This window comes from Giraffa tippelskirchi, chromosome 2, assembly GCF_054371585.1.
Source record: "Giraffa tippelskirchi isolate mGirTip1 chromosome 2, T2T-mGirTip1v1.2.pri, whole genome shotgun sequence".
In the NCBI taxonomy this organism is placed as follows: domain Eukaryota; kingdom Metazoa; phylum Chordata; class Mammalia; order Artiodactyla; family Giraffidae; genus Giraffa; species Giraffa tippelskirchi.
The window spans coordinates 39,901,387-39,919,373 of NC_137276.1; the positions used below are offsets into that span (position 1 = coordinate 39,901,387).

At 41.8% G+C, this 17,987-nt stretch overlaps 2 long non-coding RNA genes across 2 annotated transcripts in view; one reads left to right on the forward strand and one right to left on the reverse strand.

Moving 5' to 3' along the window:
• Positions 1-17,640, reverse strand: part of LOC145532178 (uncharacterized) — a 31,691-nt gene extending 14,051 nt beyond the window's left edge. The window contains exons 1-4 of the long non-coding RNA XR_014073054.1: positions 17,553-17,640; positions 6,943-6,992; positions 6,211-6,398; positions 3,845-3,973 (exon numbers count right to left, since the gene is read on the reverse strand). This is a non-coding gene — a long non-coding RNA (uncharacterized LOC145532178). The remainder of the gene's footprint in view (positions 1-3,844; positions 3,974-6,210; positions 6,399-6,942; positions 6,993-17,552) is intronic.
• LOC145532179 (uncharacterized) lies at positions 9,742-16,062 on the forward strand. The gene is made up of 2 exons (XR_014073055.1): positions 9,742-11,544; positions 11,855-16,062. It is a non-coding gene; the product is annotated as an uncharacterized LOC145532179 (long non-coding RNA).
• Positions 17,641-17,987: the final 347 nt, after the last annotated feature.

Below are 17,987 nucleotides of genomic sequence, written 5' to 3' on the forward strand. Positions count from 1 at the left end.
AGGCACTTCCTCTAAGTCAGAGCAGAGGATGGGTGGAAAATGCAGGAAGACAAATCCATCTCAGGGAGCTAGGTAGCTAAGACGAAGGCAGGAAAAGTCCAGAGCTCAAAAGGTCAGAGAAGTTGAAGAAAGAGTCCCAAAGAATGGGAACCTTAGACTTAGGGTTTGTCCCAGGGTGGAGGCCCTTCTCCCTCTGTCCTTGTGTGAGATCATGCTTCCTGCTATCATTTGTTCATCCCTGACCCACAGAAGGAGACAGACACGGGAATGGTTATAGTATTTTGAAAGTTGGTGAGCAGGGAGTAGTGTGGTATTAAAAGTGTAGGCAGTCAGTATTTTAAATATGCCCACCACACTCAGTTGGGACACCTGTAAAGGTGCAAAGAATGCACAGAAAAACATTTCTTATACCCTAAGAACAACAAAGATGTCATAAACTTCTATCCCCCAGTTCTTCACTGCACTGTATGCCCGGTCAAAGATATGAGCAATCAGTCATTCAAGACATCCTTGGTGCTCCATTGGTTAAGACACGGTGCTTCCACTGCAGAAGGTGTGGGTTTTCTCCCTGGCCTGGGAACTAAGATCTCACATGCCACATGGTGTGGCCAAAAGCAGAATAATAATAATAATAATAATAAACCTTTCTTTAAAAATCAGTCATTGTTTCAATGACAAAACTTTTGTTCCAGTCAGTCACTAAGAAATTGTCATTTGGTCAACAAATATTTATTGACATCCACAATGCACCAAGCACAGCACAAGTGAATGTGGGGGAATAAGACCAGGAATCAATCCCTGGCATTAGGAAGCTTCCCATACAGCCTAATGGAAACTTTTCCTTTTTCCCTTCCTTCCTTCTGTGTATTTTCATTATCTTGGAAGAGTAATGTTCATAGTCATAGGTTAAATCTCATCACAGATTTTCTCTATAGCAAAATTATTACTACATCCCCTTAGAGATCCAAACTGTCACTTTCGTTTGGTGCTCAACCTGAAGTACATAGAATGAAAGGATAAGTTATCGACACTTCAAAAATCACAAGTGAAAAAAATGTAAATAATTATAAACTGAAGGAAATGGTATTCAAATGTTAACCTCCCTTAAGAGCTTTTAAAGTCATATCCGAAATGTTCAAAATATGTGTACTCTTTCTTCTCTCTCTGTCTCTCCATGCACATTCATTTAGATAGATAGGAACATACATAAAAATGGTTCTTTTCGTGTCCTTGGAATGTACATCACTACCATGAAAGCCGAGAATGTTAGAACTAAGAAAATGTGGGCGATGCTGAAAGTGAATTTCAATTACCATCAAACACTCAGTTTGAGAACTATGACTTGTGTCTTTTGGCTACTAGCAATGAAATGCTTCCATCAACATCATTTTAGGGGGTTACTCAAATCTAAAATTAAGGCTCCTGCACATAGAAAAGGCACAGTTTGGCTCTCACAGAGCAATTAAGAAGAGAATCCCAAAGTGTGATCATTTTAACTAGCAAAATAAAGGTCAAATGAACAATGAATTTGAAGCTATTTTTACATTCCTTATACTTACTTATATTGTTCCACTGGCGACTGTAGTAATAATTGTCTCTTTTGTGCATTTCTTAGAAATGAAGTTGGCTTTCTAAAAAGCTAAATAATTCATTTTTAAATAAATCCTCAAAGCAATACAAATTAGTGTTGGGACTTTTTAATTATGTGAGACTTCAGCCACTTGTATTGTCTGGACCTTTTACACAGTGTGTCCTTGTTGCTCTACTGCCTTTTATGGTTTCATTCAGAAGGGAAAGTCATGTAACCACAATCTCTGCCTGACAGTTACCTTTGGTATAGTACTATGCTTGAAAGCCTGATTTTAAAATACAATAGATATTGTAATAGAACACATCTGACATCAGAAATGTCATATTAACAGTTCAGTTAAAAAAAAAAATCCCTGATGCTGCCATGGTGAGAAGGGATGTTTTCACAGATGTTGTGGATGATTAGTTTATCAAAATGGAAGGATGAAATCCATGGGATGTCAAATAAATCTCAGTGCATTTTTAAAATTCTATGTATTTATTTTGTTGGCTGTGCTGTTCAGGCTTTTCTCTAGTTGCGGAGAGTAGGGGCTACTCCTTGTTATAGTGCGTGGGCTTCTCATTGCAGGGGCTTCTCTTGTGTGGAGCATGGGCTCTAGGCAAGTGGGCTTCAGGAGTTGTGGCACACAGGCTTAGCTGCTCTTCAGCATGGGGGCATCTATCTGGACCAGGGATCAAACCCATGTCTCCTGCGTTTGCAGGGGAATTCTTTACCACTGAGCCACCAGGGAAGCCCTCAAAGCACATTTTGAAAGACTCTAAGGTAGAGAAACAGCTGGGGTTTTTTTTCAAGTAAAGAACAAGGCGCATGACCAATAGAGACACACAAATATTACAGGGCCTCTATGGAAAAGGTGCATGTTTATTTTTACGCAACTGGAATACCAAACATATGGTCTTATAGTCCATGTGAAAGAATTGACTAAGATTTTACAATCTTATCCCTGTGTTCTAAGAGTGAGAAGTTGAGAAGTGGATCAGAAAAAAAAAAGTGAACGTATTTGTCATAAATATTCAAGTTCCCTTATGACAAGAAAGTTATCTCAGGCCTGTGTCTATTAGACTGAACGTGCTGTGATAACAAACACTTGCCTAAATCTCAGTGATTTAACCAGACTCACAGACATAGAGAACAGACTCCTCGGGAGTCTCTAACTTCACGGAATGCTCATGTCTTCTTTCTTTCTGAAGAGCTTTCCTAGCAGAGTTCAGTGTTTCTCCACCTGTAAAGGAACCAGGCTCCAATGTGCTGGTCAACTGTCAATTCCGGCGGTGCCTACACATTTCCCAACCCCAGGGACACCCTGGTTAGGCAGCTATGAGATTTGAGTGCACCATGGTGTAAACGAGTTTTGATCTTTACCGAATGGTTTGTGATGTGGCATTACATTCTGTTGCAGGACACGGTTTTGCTTACAGGAATTTGATGCTTCTCTCTAGAAAGAATACCTGAGCTGTGCCATTCTGCTTTCACACTTCACAGCAACCATAAAGCAAGGTTGCTGGAGCCACTGCCGCCCTTGAAAAAGTGGGCGTGGGAATATTCTTGGCTTCGGATCTTGTTCATTTTTGTTTAAACCGCTCAAAAATTTTTTTTTTTACTATGGCAAAATCTCCATATATTTTCCAACAGAGTTAGCCAAGAACACATCCTAAGTGGGAAGCGTTACATTTGTTACCATTTAGCGCTGATATCACTTAAACACGCATGTGATTGCCGTACCCAGCAGTGTAAATTCATGCGCATGGCACTGGATGGAGTGTCTTGGGTTCTCTTCCAGCTCTCAAGCACTTTCATCACGCTGTGACCTTGACTGAGTCACTCATCATTTTTCCTCTGGGCTTTCATAATGAGGCGAGAGATGAACGGAGATGACATGTGTAAAATACATGTTCTTTGAGGAAAGGGAGGGTGTTACGTGAATTTAATAGTGAGGCGTGAGTACTTGGCTTTGCATTTATATGCTGTATATCATTTATGGGAGATGTTAACTCCATCCTGATGGTTTTAAAAAATGGGATTAGCAGATTTTACTCTGACTCTTTTGCTAAAATACATGATCTTCTAACATAATGGCTCCCATTGCCTGCAGCCCCCAGAACTCTGTATTTAACTTCCTAGCATATGCTCATTTATTAAAAAGTAATGGGGTTTTTTTCAAGTCCGCTTAAACCTTCTGCCTTTGTGTTTGCCAACCAAGCTTCAGAATGCTCCTATTTCATTTTAACAGCTGATCTAATATTACTTACTTACTTGGGGATTCCTCAAGCTGTGATTTTCCTTATCTCCTCTGGTCTTCACTTATAATCTCTGGACTCATTACATTAGAAATTCACAGTTGAGCAATACATCCCAGGAAAGAAGAGCTTCGGGACTTGTTTCCTGGAAATATTAACAGATCCTTGGTAGAGGAAGACTTTTCCACTAAAACTGATTAGTAAAACCAAGACCAGGAGATATTTTTGGCTCTGTTTTTCAATGCACTGGGTAATGTTTTATTTCCAAGCATATTGATAAAATTTTACTGGTTTTTGTAGCCCAAAGATACAGATTTAGTACTGTATTTTTTAAATGACCTCTCTTTGTTAGCTTAAGCCTGACATTTCCATCACATAACAGGTCTCAAAATATCTAGGCTAGCACTAACATCAAAATATTTGATTGAGTCATAGGGATTAGTCAAAGAATGTGACCAATGAGTAAAGAAAACAACACTCAATTTACACTGCATCCTTATGTAACAAAATTGAGCAAACAAGATGTGAGAAGTGAGTTGGAACCACATCATGGGAAATATTGAGGACCAGGGTGAGGAGTTTGGAATGTGTTATGTAGAAGGAGATCCTTTAGAAGCCTTGAGGAAGACAGAGTATATTGTCTCATCTGCAAAATAACTTTGCCAGTATTAAGAATGGATTGAAAGAATAATATAAAGGAGGAAAGAAGACCATTAAGGAGCCATATTTTAAATGAGATCAAAGCTAATCCAGTGACCCTGAGAATGAAGAGAAAGGGATAGACTAAAATATTTCAAAGGTAAAATGATCATATCTTAGTGACCAACCAAGTGGAGATGATAGGGACTTAAATGGTGAAAATGATAGAGACAAATGATTAATTAATGAATGTGAGTGGTATTAATGGAAAAGCCAGTACTTCGAGGTCCCCTCTCTCTCCAATACTTTTTGATGGCACATTCAGTCTGAATTTATGGGATCTTTGACAATCTCTGCCTTTTTCATTTATCATATAACTTTGGCCTCCGTGACTGTACTGCTGATCAGCTGATGCTGAAGGAAAGACAGAGCCACAGGAGATTTTAAAAACCTAGTTCTTCCCTTATCTCCATTGCCTCATGGCTGAACAAAGACAGGGCACCAGTGTACAAAGAACATGGAGTCACTGAAAACACTCTGTCTTTTCTCCACAGCCTCTGAGCATTGGTAGACTGGTGGAGACCTACAGAACCTCAGGACCATAAAGGGAGACTTCTCAGGCAGATGTGTGGTTGCAAAAGAGCCTTCCAGAATGCTGAGCTTTACAGATAAACTTAGATACATTATTGATTGCTATTTGAATCCATATATCACTAGGTTAGCTTGACATGACATTTATAAATAATAAGAACTTTACAATTTACCCTTAACTAGTATCAGAGAAGTCTTCAGGGATGCAAAATTCAAAGCTAGCCTGTGTTCTGACCGCTCTACTGGGCTGCCTTTCCACAGCTGAACTTGCTAATGATATCATTTTCAAAGGCACTCACTGACCAGAATTCCAATTTTAAAAAAAGATCGGCTATTGATAAAGTCACTTGTCAGAAATGAGTTTATGGTGTGCCAAAAGTAATAGCTGTTCTACATCATGAGAACTTAAAGTCACACACACACACACACACACACACACACACACAAATGGACAGTGAGTGACAGAGAGAGAGAGAAAAAGAGAGAGATGTACCCCCTCTATGAAAGTGAAAAAAAATTTGTCGCTTAGTCGTGTCTGACTCTTTGCTATACACTGCTTATTTATAGTTCTGAGTTTTGTAAATTAAGTGTGATGTTAGATTCCCCAGAGACTTTCAGTACTATTTAAAAGAATACTGAAATGGGTCTTTTTATAAAATGAAAAGTTTTAATGTAGCCACTTTATTATTTACTGTTCATTATTTCAGATACGGATATAGCTGAGTTGTCCTAAAGCTTTATCCCTATGCATTCTGTATCCAAAAAAACAAGTGTGATCAGTTGTGGCTCCAGAAAAGAATACACAGCCAAAGTTTTAAATATGTTATCTGAAACTAAATGTTGTTTTAAACTTTAAGCCAATCCAAACATGAAGGATGAGCACTGGCTTAGACCTGGGACCATGACTGAGGTGCATCCAGTGACCTGGCAGGGGGTAGGATTTTTGTTTTCTAAATTCTTCATCCAGATGAACCACCTCCCAAATGACATTTCTGAGTTCTGATGTGGTTGAACGTATTTGAGGGCAGCTACCCTTGAGGCTCATAAAAGAGGCAGTTAGCCTCTGACCAACTCTGACTAATACATACAGGGAGAACCCCAGAAAATAAACATACTTCAAGCTGTTTGCCCAGTAATGGATATTTGACTTACCCCCAGCTTTCTCTAATGCCAGCATAAGTGGTATTTGAAGAGCAAAGCACATTCCATTTTGATTCCAAAGTTTGGTCTGATGCCTTTTGACTAATGTTCCAAATTTTAGGGAGCAGCTTTACCATAGAAATCTTCCCCAGAAGCTCTTGAGTTGGCCATTATTCCACTAAGGCAGAAGGTATTTCAATCTGCACAGAAAGCAGAAAGGTTGCTGAGGTCAGCTAAGAGGAGGAAAGAGTTATACTGTATGAGCTGGAAACCAATAGCTGGAACCAACAGCTTAAAAGAGCAGTGGCTTCCTTTTGCCCTTTGCTCTGTGTGTGTGTGTGCATGTGCACGCCCATGTGCATGTTAGTTGCTCAGTCATGTCTGATTCTTTGTGACCCCGTAGACTGTAGCCCTCCAGGCTCCTCTGTCTATGGGATTCTCCAGGTAGGAATACTGGAGCGGGTTACCATTTCCTTCTCCAGGGGATCTTCCCTACCCTGGGGTCGAACCCAGGTCTTCTGTATTGGTAGGCAGATTGTTTACTGTCTGAGCCAAGAGGGAAGCCCACCTTTGCTCCATGCATGCATGCATGCTAAGTTGCTTCAGTCATGTCCGACTCTTTGCAGCCCTATGGACTGTAACCCACCAGGTTCCTCTGTCCATGAAATTCTCCAGGCAAGAATTCTGGAGTGGGTTGCCATGCCCTCCTGCAGGGGATCTTCCCAACCCAGGGACTGAACTCACCTCTCTTACATTGCAGTCAGATTCTTTATTGCTGAGCCACCAGGGAAGCCCTGAGAAAAGCATGGGACATGCATAAACTTAAATGGAATATAAATAAAAGCAATGGTGTTGAAAAATATCTAATGTCATGGAAAGATGGTAAATGAAATAAAAATACTTAAGCAAAAAAAAAAGGCTACCCCATAGTACAGATGGTTTCATTCATTTTTATAGAATGCAATTAATCTATAGTTTGATATGTCTGTACATCTGTACCTATCTCTATAGCTATTCAATATTTATATAATTGCCTAGGCACAAAAGTCCACCCAAAAATTTTGCGTGGTTATTTGAGGTTGAAGATTACTGGTGAGTTTTTTTAGATTAATACATAGATTTTAATGTACCTGAAATAACTAAGTATATACTATACCACACACATACATAACCTAAAAAAAATTAAACCTTTCTCCTACAAGCTGAATCAGAGAGCTTTTTGGCCAGCTGGTTGACCTACTCAAAACACAAGAAACTGTTTCTTCCAGATCAAAAGATATTCTCATTCTCTTGGGACTCAACTCAGTTCCTGCATGACAACACCAATCCCACGCAGCCTGCCCTAATTCTGAGAAATCCAATAGCTTTAGCGCAGAGGTCCAGTAGCCATTAAACCAAGTGACAAGAGAGGAACTTCATGGAGTTTCTACAATAAGCAATAATAAATTGTTACTCAGTGTCATTTCTCTGAGAAATTTCTCTGAGAAATTTTTTGACGTGGTGCAGCCTGAGACTTCCATATGTCAATGTTGGGTTTGGTTTAAATTTCAGATAGCTAAAAATAAGTCTTTCTCCTCCTTTTGGTTTTAAAGTGTAAGCAGATCTAGCTTTTGATGTACAAAGCTTATAAACGAAACAATTTGCTATCCCCACCCAAAGACAGCTAATGCAACTCCAGAAAGAAGGGTCTATCTCTAACAGTTTACTCTACGTTCTAACTGTGGTTTCTGTAAGAACACACTGTATACAAACTTTGTTCCTAAGGTTATTTCTGTTGGTGCCAAATTGACTTCAATTCACAAAAATCATGTGGTACATTCCCATGTAACTTGGATGTTTTTGTTCTAAAGAAAACAGAGGGTTTCTTTCCCTTCAGCAGCTATTCCTGTTTATGGAAGATCCGCTTCCACCCTGGGGATCATACTTAGAATCAATCAGCAAATGCAGGTTTGATTCTTAGAAGACCTAGCAAACCCTTTGACCCCAACTCAGACTATGTCCCATCAGTAGCAGACGGGTGGGGCGTCTTATAACATCATGGTGAAAAAGTATGTGCTTTCCTACTGAAATCTAGGGTACCACAATCCCTGGGTTCCAATGTTGTCTCATCTTTACCATCTGCTTTACCATGGGCCAGGTTTAACAATGGGCCATATTTAACCTCAATGTGTCCCAATTTGCAAAATGAATATAATAGTATTACCTGCTTCTTAGGACTGTTGTGAGGTTTCAGAGAATGAAACATACAAAGCATTTAGAACACATACATTTGGTGTGTGCTAGTAATAGCACTTAGAGAACCATGTAAAGGAGACAGCCTTACTAAGCAGGGTTTAGGATATTATCAGTGAAAGAAAGAGAGAGGGAGGAAGGGAAGGAGGGAGGGGAAAGAAGAAAGGAAGGAAGGAAGACAGAGGGAATAAGGGAGGGGAGGAGGGGAGGAAGGAGAAAGAGAGGAGAGAAGAGAAAAAAAGGAAAGGAAACAAAAGAGAGAAAAGGAAAGGAAAGCTTGCTTAATAGACTCATGACCATTTATAAAGTGTGCAAGAAGTTAAAGTTCTATTAATGAGCCAAGCACCCTTCTGCCTCTGGGCCTTTGACTCGGCTCTTCCCCTTGACCAGCTGCCTCCTCTTTGAAATAGCTGCACGGTCCATTCTCTTACTTCCTCCAGGACTTGGCGGGGGGGAAAAATAACTTCTCAGCGAAGCCCACGCTGATCACCTAATTTAAAATCAGGCCCCCACCCCGAGTCTGGCACTCTCCCTCCCTCTGTTTTCTTTTCTTCTACTGCAGGGTCAACATTCTGCATATCAATAATTTATTGTGTTTACTCTTCTGTTAAGTTCCAAGAGGGCAGAGATTTCTGTCTGTTTCTCACTGCTGTGTCTTCAGCATCTACATAGTACCTGACTCATAGTTGATGCTCTATAAATATTTGTTTAGTGCCTAGAAGACCACCTACCTTAAAGAGAGGAAACTTCTTCTAAAAAGGAGGGTGATAAGAGAACAGACTCTGTATGATTTCAAAACCTTTAGACCATGAAATGTTTGCACCCCTGTTTGATATCTTTGGATATGTCCCAGTGTCTCCTAGTTTATAGCCTATGGGAACTTGAATAGAACTTGTAATCCTACTGTTGTATGAAAATTGTATAAATCTTAATTATGTTGAATTGGTTCATGGTGCTCTTCAGGTCTACTAGATCCTTCCACTTCTCTGTATATTCATTCCATTCAATGTTGAGAGTTTGATACTGAAACTACCACTAAAAATCTTAATGTATCTACTTTAAAAGTGGTTGTAATATACAGTGTAATTATATGTAACTTTGTTCTGTTTTCCAATTCTCCTGTAAGTGTGTTATCATACTTTCATAATTTGAAAAAGAAGAAGAAAAAGATAAAAAGGAGGGGTGGATACGGCAAACTTCAACTCAGAGTTCCCAAGCAATCTATGGAAAATCCCAGGGGGCGTCCTACACTTCGGGGGTCTGTCCTGTCATAAAGGCCCTGGTGGAAGTTCTAAAGGGACCAAGTGAAGCAGAACCATGAGCGGATGTCAGGAGACCACACTCCAGTCCCGCTGCTGCCCCACACCATCAAGTCACTCCAGTTTCCCTCGAATCTAAAACGAGAACCGGGTGATTGGTTAAGGCTCATTTGGATGCGGAGAAGGCAATGGCAACCCACTCCAGTACTCTTGCCTGGAAAATCTCATGGACGGAGGAGCCTGGTAGGGTACAGTCCATAGGGTTGCAAAGAGTCGGACACGACTGAGCGACTTCACTTTCCCTTTTCCCTTTCATGCACTGGAGAAGGAAATGGCAACCCACTCCAGTGTTCTTGCCTGCAGAACCCTGGTGACAGGGGAGCCTGGTGGGCTGCCGTCTATGGGATCGCACAGAGTCGGACATGACTGAAGCGACTTAGCAGCAGCAGCAGCATTTGGATGTAAGACAGCCGTGTTTCTGTGAGTAGAGGTGATTGAATCAGCATTTATTTAATGGCCATATGCTTAGACTACTTCAGTCGGTCTTATCAAAGCCTGACTGGAGTCAGCAAAGCCAGTTACATTTTCCATTTTACTCGTGGCTACAGCATCCAGGTGACGTATGAAGAGAGAATGCTCCAAGAATCCCCAGAGATGTTAATTACTGTTTTGTGTAAGATCTCTCAGGAAAACCATAACAGAACTTTCTCAGTTTGATTCAGTGACTGACAAATTTAGAAATAAAATATCCTTTGCATTTCTCTTCGTTTAAAAACAATTGGATAAAATTTTCTATGAGGAAAGAAAATTGGCCCCTCTTCCTCTCCCTGACAGAAGCAAAGTATTAGTTTATAAGCAATAGTGGCAGAAAGGGACCTAATGATGCTTAGCACATAAAAATTCTTTGGGCAGAGAGAGAAGGTCATGTTGCCTCCAGCTTTCAGCTGCTGCGGCAATATTAGCGTTTCCACTTCCCGTCTGGGTTTTCTGGTCTGTTCTGGGAAATGGAAGACCCACAGGAGATCTAGAGTTTATCTTCTCTCCTCATCTGCCCCTTGAGATAGAGATAAGATTTGGCTTGAATCTCTAGTGCAGAAGCTCTTCAGAAGATTTCTGTGAATTCTTGGGTTGGGCATGCCTATGGTTACTTTTATTTCTTAGGGTTCAGTCTCAGCTGCTATAATAAAAACATTCAGAACAGCAGTGGCTTAAACAAAGTAGAAGTTTATTCTCTCTCAAGCAGTGATCCAGGGGTTGCCAGGGTGAGGAAGGTAAAGACACTCTGCCATTTTCAATGCATGTGCTTGAGCTCAAGGGGACTGGCCCAGCTCTTGCTACCACATCTGCATCCCAGGTAGCAGGAAGAGGAAAACAACATGCAGAGTTCACACTCACGCCCTACAAAGGCACGATGCAGAAGTGGTGCACTTCATATCTGATTACGTAGAACTTACTGCATTGCACAACTGGCTGCAAAAGAGGCTTGGAATTGCATTTGTTACCTAGGCTGTCATAGGTCTCACCCCAGAAAGGACATTCTATGAGTCAAGTGAGGAGAGAATGGGTGATGGAAGACAACCAGTAGTCTCTGCCACGGTCCTCATCTCCAACCACTCCAACATTCACTCACACCCCTCATCCCACAAATAGCGCGGGACATACTTGCCCCACCCCTGAGGGATTCAGTCTAATGTCCCATCTGGTTGCTGTTTCTAGCTTCAAGTTTGGGCTCTGGGCAATGAGGAGAGATCTTTCCTGTGGTCTAGATGCAGCTTCTCGGGGCTCACTAATGTCCTGTCTGCCTCTTTCACACACACACATACACACACACACGTACCCTATGTACAGTGGCAGAGTAGAAACTAACAAATGGCAATTTAAAACTCCCATGAGGAAAAGGGGAGCTGGGAAAACACAACAGCCACTTGTCCACAGCAATGACCCAAGTTCCTCTCCCCTGACTGAATAAATATCCTTGGTGTGATCCTGCTTCTGCCCACTGAGAAGTTCTTCCTTCTCTGTTATACTGAAATGAGTGGCAAAGAGCAGACCTTCCTAGGGAGCTGTACAGCTTTAGTAACTCACTTCCTACTTGGAACATATCTAGGGGATTAGGGTTCACACACACACATACACACACACACGTACCCTATGTACAGTGGCAGAGTAGAAACTAACAAATGGCAATTTAAAACTCCCATGAGGAAAAGGGGAGCTGGGAAAACACAACAGCCACTTGTCCACAGCAATGACCCAAGTTCCTCTCCCCTGACTGAATAAATATCCTTGGTGTGATCCTGCTTCTGCCCACTGAGAAGTTCTTCCTTCTCTGTTATACTGAAATGAGTGGCAAAGAGCAGACCTTCCTAGGGAGCTGTACAGCTTTAGTAACTCACTTCCTACTTGGAACATATCTAGGGGATTAGGGTTGTTCTGGGGAAGGAAAGAATTACAGGCTTCTGGCTACTTGGTTCTAGCTCATTCCATGTATATGTAACTATGGCCAAAGAGCTCATCCAGAGTTGTGTTTTTTTAAACTGATCTTATATTTACTCATCTTTGTGATCCCCTCCCCACTCTCTCTTTCTAATTTTAGCTCCCTTGAAATGATCTGCAACAATAGGTTTCAGTGGGATAGCAAAACCCTTCATCAGATTTTGGCTTCTGAATCAGCTCCCATATCTGGACAAGAAGTCTTACTGGGACACAGTTGGGAGGTCTGAGGGCTATAATATTATCACCTGCTAAGGCCGACCCTTAGAACATGAGTCACCTTTTGTAATTTGCCTGAGGTCATCAGTCTAGAAGTAGTAAAATGTTTGTTGATCACATCAACATTCTGAGTTTTCACAGTTTCACTAAAATTTCTGGATTTCGTACCATCCAGTTTATCTTCCCAAGACTTCACTGTAGACAATTTTCCTGAATTGTTTGCCATTGCATAGCCAGAATCCCCAGATTTCTAGTTTGCAATGTTTTTCCTTGCCTCCCACTACCAGATCACGAAGCCACTTATTTTTGGCTTTGTTATGGTAGCACCCCACTTCTGATTACAAATTCTGTGTCAGGTAGGCTATAACACAAGCTGCTATCACAATAAAACCCAAAGTGCAGTGATTAAACAGGACACAGTTATCATATTTTAACAATTTTAAAATATTTTTTTACTTTTAAGCAATTCTGAAATGGGAATGTGCCTTATCATTAATTGCATCTTCACGTTGTGTCATAGCTTGATTGGCTACGTGTGTTTTTCCTCTTAAGGCTATATGAAATAATAGGGTTCTTGCAACTGATGGCATCTCAGATTGGATCTCTCTCTCTCACAGAACATCCAAACATTGACAATCCAAGATGAATAGAGAAATTCTATCATCCTTAATGTGAGACTCCCCTATTTAGTTTCAAGGTGGTTGCTCCAACTCTTCCATCACTTACTGGCCAACAAAAATGAGGAAGGACTTAGGGAAGTACATGTTCATTCCTTTTAAAGACACAACTTAGGATACTACATATTATTTCTACCCCAGCCATTAGCCATCCATTAATCACATGTTCAGTCATAACTTCAAAAAAAAAAAGTCTTAGAAAGTAGTCTCTATCTGGACAACAATGCTCCCAGCTAAAACTCAGTAGGTTTTTTAATGATAGGAAAGAGAAAGAATGGATATTAGGAATGAACTAACTGCCTTTCCCATACCTCTGCTTCCAAATTCCTGTTTCCACAGTTTACCTCCCAACTCATTATTAATCAACCCCAATCAGTACCTTGATCCCCCAAATTCCCTCCCTCAGGCAGTTTGTATTTGCAAGGTTGACTTTATGAAGCCATGGCTTTGGGGAGGCAAGATTTCCATCACAACAATGACAGAAACTTCAAGCTAGATAGTAGACATCCCTCTTCTTGTCTTCCTGCTACCCAACCAACAACTGTAGGCTGGTGCCTTTGCTGATCTGATCATCTTCTCTCTCCTCACCCTCTGTGCTCTCTCTTCTGACACCACTCTCTCATATGTCAGTCCATGTCCAGTGTAAGGCAAGTCTGTTCTCCCTTCCCTTCCCTTCAGCCCTTTGAACCTATGCCCTCCGAGCCTCCCTTTTATCACTAACAGCATCAAGGATTTTTCCTAAATAGACAACTTTCCCCAAAAGAATTCTGATGGAGTCACCTGTAAAGACAATAACACTACCATACTGCTTCAAAAAGCCTGTTGGAAACCCAGGGAAGGGATATCAAAGTCAAGGCCAGATGCTTAAAATTCTACCAGATGTCACCTGACACAAATCTATCATGGAAAAAGTGGGATTCAGCAAATCCATAGAACAGAGCATTCTCTTAAAACATTGTGCATCGTTTTGAGAACAAGTCCACAAAATGATATTTATTTTCTGCCTTGTTAGCCCTCTAACAATATCATGTTCTATATTTGTTGGCCAGTTTCCTCACTGAGGTTTTTAGCAGTATCACCACCATCCGCACATTGACGAGGGTATCTGCTCAGCATTAAAAGCCATACAGTTCTTCCTTAGAGGCCAGTAATGAGGTATTGATGTGCCCCAGCTCCAGAAGACGGCCATTTATCCTTCCCCTGGTCTTTCTAGTGCCTGACTTCCCTGGTGGCTCAGAAGGTAAAGAATCTGCCTGCGATGCAGGAGATCCGGGTTCGATCCCTGGGTCGGGAAGTTCCCCTGGAGAAAGGAAAGGCAACCCACTCCAGTATTCTTGCCTGGAGAATTTCATAGCCAAAGGAACATAGCGGGCTATAGTCCATACGATCGCAAAGAGTCAGACACAAGTGAGCAACTAACTTACACACATGCCAGCTATTTATAGTCTCTTTCCTGGTGCCTGGGTATCTGTTATTCATATTCTCTTCCCCCCCTTTTATTTGAACTGAAAACATGTCTGTCTGTGCTGGCATTAATATGCACAAGATTCATCCAGTGTGGGGCCTGATACCATCAATGCTTTCCATCCAGCTTTCCCAGCATCTGTAGCTCACTACCAGGCTTGGGAATTCCAAGTAGGACAGAACTCAGATCCTGCCAGCTTCTGGGCACAGACATGGTGGGTTCCAGCAGCCTCCAACAGTGATGTATAACACTGGGCATCCGAGAAGTGGTGAGAATCTGGCGGCCTCACGCCACTCATTGTCAACCTCCAGGTTTGGGTCAGTTCCTGTAAGTTTGGGTCAGTTCCTGTAATGGCTGAATCACACTGGTAACATCCTATTTTAATAAGAAGTAGACTTTTCACATTTTGCTTTCATGGAATTATATGTGAATACCTCATATGGTCAAGAGAAAGAGTTCTGCACGCCTATATTTAAATGCTGCAAATAATTCCTGCTCCCTCTAATTCTATCCAGATGTGGATACTCCATGCCCATGTAAATGAGATGGCTGGCTTTCTTTTCGGCCTTGTCGAGAATCTGCATTCTGACTCACACAGAAAAAAAAAAATGGAAAGAATGTGCAGCAACTACACACAAGACATGCTATTTTAATAGTACCAGCTCTGTTGAAGGGAAAATCAGTGCTTTTGTGCTGCAGACAACAGCATTTGCATTTTGAGGGGCTAGACACCACAGCTCAGTAAGGACCGTGCCCCGTATGGCCTTTCATCCTGGGTGTCAGCTTTTTATGTGGTTGTATTTCTCCTTTGGGTTCTAAGTATTCTTGACTAGGAGCCACATCTGTTCTCTGCCCCCAGCCTGGCTGCGGTGACTTTCTAAAAGGGAAGAATTATTTTGAGATAATGGGTCCTCTGTCGTGCCTACAGCATTTTTCCATTCTATGCCTCTCTCTCTTGAGCAGTGAGCTGCAGTCAGGCAACTGTGGGCACCCAAAACCCAGAACACAAAAAGCAATTCACATGGCCCATCGTGTTTTGTGTTCCACAGAGCGTCTCCTTTAAAACACAACTCACTAAAGGCCCATTTCACAAAACTGGGCTCTTACAAAATGGAAAAAATAAAGAAGGGAAAAAGGCATCCGTTCTCATTTTTTACATTCTTGAGTCTTTCACTGATGGATCTTTGGATAAGCTGGTTCCATAACTGACAGAATTGAATCAATCTTCAATCCACCTTCACCCCAATCTCATCCTTCCTGCTTTGAGACAGCAGGGGGAAGAAAACCACAGATGGTGGAGGTGCCTGGAGGCACCGGAAGTAACAACTCTGCCTTTCCTCAAGATGGCCTCGAAGCAGCCCCACAAGGCTCACTCCAGCTCTGCTAGAAAACCAGCCCCTTACCACCATCTCAGATGCCACCCCAGTCAGTCTATGACTTTTGACATGTGTATTCATTTACCCTGAACTAAATGTGAGCTGAGAGATGAAATTCAGAATAAACGGAATCAGTCACTACTGGGACTATCATTTACCATAAATTCCTTACAACAATAAAACCACATTTTACTGACCAAATTTGAACAGTTGACAGAGTGCTTTTTAGGCAACCTCATGCTTGATCCTCGTGGGCATTCTATGAGGCAGGCAGGGCAAACTTACTACTCAGGTGTTCCAGGTGAGAAACATAAAACACAGGGAAGAGTGTTAACACCCCAGGATATCAGAACTCACAAGAGAAAGAGACGAACTCAGCCCAGGGCTTCTGTTTTCCTGCTCCCAACTATTTTCACCACATTTGAAACAGACGCCCCTCCCAGAGTCACTATCTCTACCTTCCAATTGTCTAACTCAGGAGTCTCCCAAAGGGGGACATTTATTTGGGAACTGGGCACCCAGCTGTCCCAGTTTGCCTGGACTCTCAGTGCTAAAAGCAGGACTGTCCTGAACAACCCAGGACAGTTGGTTGTCACCGCAGGCAGGACCTCCAGCCCAAGTGGGGCTCACAATAGCCACACACACACCCCAGTCAGCAGATGCCATTCTCAGACCAAGCGTGCTTCTTCCCAAGGACACCTCTAGCACATGCTTCCAGAGGATGCAGAAATCCAAAGGGCCTGGGCTTTTGATGAGATATTCAGGAATCCTTCAGCAGCCCTGTCCTCTGAAAGCACCAGTGCCAGACTATTCACAGAGCAGTGACTTGGCTCCTCAGAGTGTGTCCATCACAAATAACTCTCAACCCATTTTTTCTGGGCTGTCAGAGAACTTCCACCCCCCACCTGGCTAGACTAAAGCCCTGGGACAATGTACGACCACTGGGCAGATTGAGTAGGAAGTGAAAAAATAAAAAATAATAAAAGATATGTTTGTGACTTTTCCCCCCAATGACCCTGAGCATCTGGTAAATGAGTTACTCTACCAAAGAGAGGACCGATGCTAACATTTTTGTGTAATGTCTGTACTCAAAATAGAACAAGCCCTCTATGCTCTAGGCTCTTGATGCTAAAGCTAGCCTGATGTCAAGCCAAGTGTGACAACGGATATCAAAATCCCTTAAAAATGCTTCAAAGAATTTTAGCTTAAGAAAACAATCAGGGACACGTAAATTAATATGAATACTATTAAGAACATCAGAGCAGGAAAATCCTCTTGCCATGCTACATTTGCTGCTGAGGGTTCAGGAAGGTCTGAGTATGTTTGGAGCACCAATAGGGCTGGCTGCAAGAGAACCTGAGCTGTGTTTCCTGTTGGGGATCAGAAATAACCAGTAACTGGGAGATTGGGATTGACACATTTACACTATTGATACTATGTACAAAACAGATAACTAATGAGAACATATTGTATAGAGAAGGAAAGTCTATAGAAAAGGAGAGTCTATTCAGCACTCTGTGGTGACCTAAATGGGAAGGAAATTAAAAAACACAAAGATTATGTACATGTATATGCATATGGATATGGATATGTATTGTGGGCTTCTCTGGTGTCTCAGTGACAAAGAACTCACCTGCCAACGCAGGAGATATAGGTTCAGTCCCTGGGTTGGGAAAATCCCCTGGAGGAGAAAATGGCAACCCACTCCAGTATTCTTGCCTGGAAAACCCCATAAACAGAGGAGCCTGGAGGGCTATAGCCCATGAAGTCACAAAGAGTCAGACACGACCTAGCAGCTGAGCACAAATACATATGTGTATATCTATATGTATAACTGATTCACTTTGCTGCACAGCAGAAACTAACACAACGTTGTAAAGCAACCATATGCCAATAAAAATTAATAAAAGGAAGCGAAGCTTGTCTGGGGTACTGGTCAAGTGGTACAGAAGTCCAGATTGAGGGAAGTGAGAGAGGTGAGTGAGAGGCTGAAAAACATTCTGGGAAGCAGATCAGCCAGAAGGAAGAAAACAGGCAGGTCAAGGTTAGCTGAGGAATAAAGGCTTGC